Source organism: Pundamilia nyererei, unplaced genomic scaffold (assembly GCF_000239375.1).
Source record: "Pundamilia nyererei isolate P.nyererei 1_Seehausen unplaced genomic scaffold, PunNye1.0 scaffold00104, whole genome shotgun sequence".
In the NCBI taxonomy this organism is placed as follows: domain Eukaryota; kingdom Metazoa; phylum Chordata; class Actinopteri; order Cichliformes; family Cichlidae; genus Pundamilia; species Pundamilia nyererei.
The window spans coordinates 1420635-1422075 of NW_005187505.1; positions in this window are offsets into that span (position 1 = coordinate 1420635).

A 1441-nucleotide genomic window follows, 5' to 3' on the forward strand; every position below is an offset into this window, starting at 1 on the left:
GCTGAAGCCCAGGAACACAAATTTTGCCAAAAAGGAGGGTGTCCAGGAAAACCTGGCCCAGTGCTCCACCTGAGAGTACAAGGACAGAAGGAAAGAAGAGGGAAAGAAAAACGAAAAAAAAAACTCCAAACGAGAGGAGTGGGACCATAACACATTCATGTTTGTGTTTACCAGCATAATGCATGGATGTTTGTCTAAACATAAAGCCTAAAGATTGGGTAATAATCAAAGACAGTATAAAAGATGTATCTACCTTTCAGGTCTGAAAAGTGAAGCCAGTGCTTTAAAATATGCTCCTCTATTTACACACACTAGATGCAACTTTGCATGACCCCCGCCCCCCCAACTAACAAATACCTTATCTAGATTGCTCCAGTTTGAAGCAAATACTACTGAAATTTGCAGGGCACACAGTCATGGACGTTGCTTTTAGGAATCAGGTCACACCAGGCAGTCCATCTATCAGTGCTACCTCTGGCACACAGCAGACATCCACCTTTGACTTTAGAATGTGTCTCGAATAAGAATCATGTAGCATGTGTTGCATGGGACCATCACATTAGATTTAAACATTAAGCATGATGGACAGGGTTGGCAAATGTTACATTGGTAAAGTGAAATGACAGGTTACAGCAGAGTACTCAAGCAAATGGTTTGATTAAGTAGCTTACAGTGCAGTTTCAAATTACATTTCAACCCTTGAGAGGAAGGCAGAAGGTGCCCTGTGTATGTGTGCATTTGTGTTGCTCATGGTTGGATTTAGTGGCACTTGACTGCAAAATTAATGCCATGGTTCCTTTAAGTTGTACACAAACAAGAAAGGCTAGCGTTCAAAGCCTTTCTGGGGATTTTGAGGTCTCCACAGTGTTCAAAGCGTAAATAAACACCACTGGCTCTGTAGCCTGGTGATACAGACCTCCACTGTCCAGAAGCCAGGCCACAAAGAACTGTTGAAAAAAATAAACAAAAGGCCACCACATCAATCTTCATCTTACATGCTCCCAAAAGGAAGTCCATCCATCCTTTTCTCAACCCTTTGTTTTGATCACCCTCTCCCTTTCTCTCCTTTTAGCAGCCTGATACACATCTTAGGTGTTTAGAGTCCTGCTCAGTCAATTATCTGGAGATCTGGTCCAGTAACAATACAAAGTGTGTGCAGTATGCTGTGTGACTAGGACAGATAGTTCAATAGTTCAATTAGTGTTTACATTTCAAACCCACCTTGAGTTATTTGATTTTACTTACACTATTTATAACTTTACGTAATACACAGAAAAGCCGCTTTAATTATGTTGCAGATCTGCATCATAAATCGCTCACAACAACAATCACCATGAAAAATGTGATTAAAGTACAATCAGTATTCATCATAAATAATGAATACAAATAACAATTCATCACTTTCACCTGGGAATTAATTAACCTTCACACAGAAATGCAC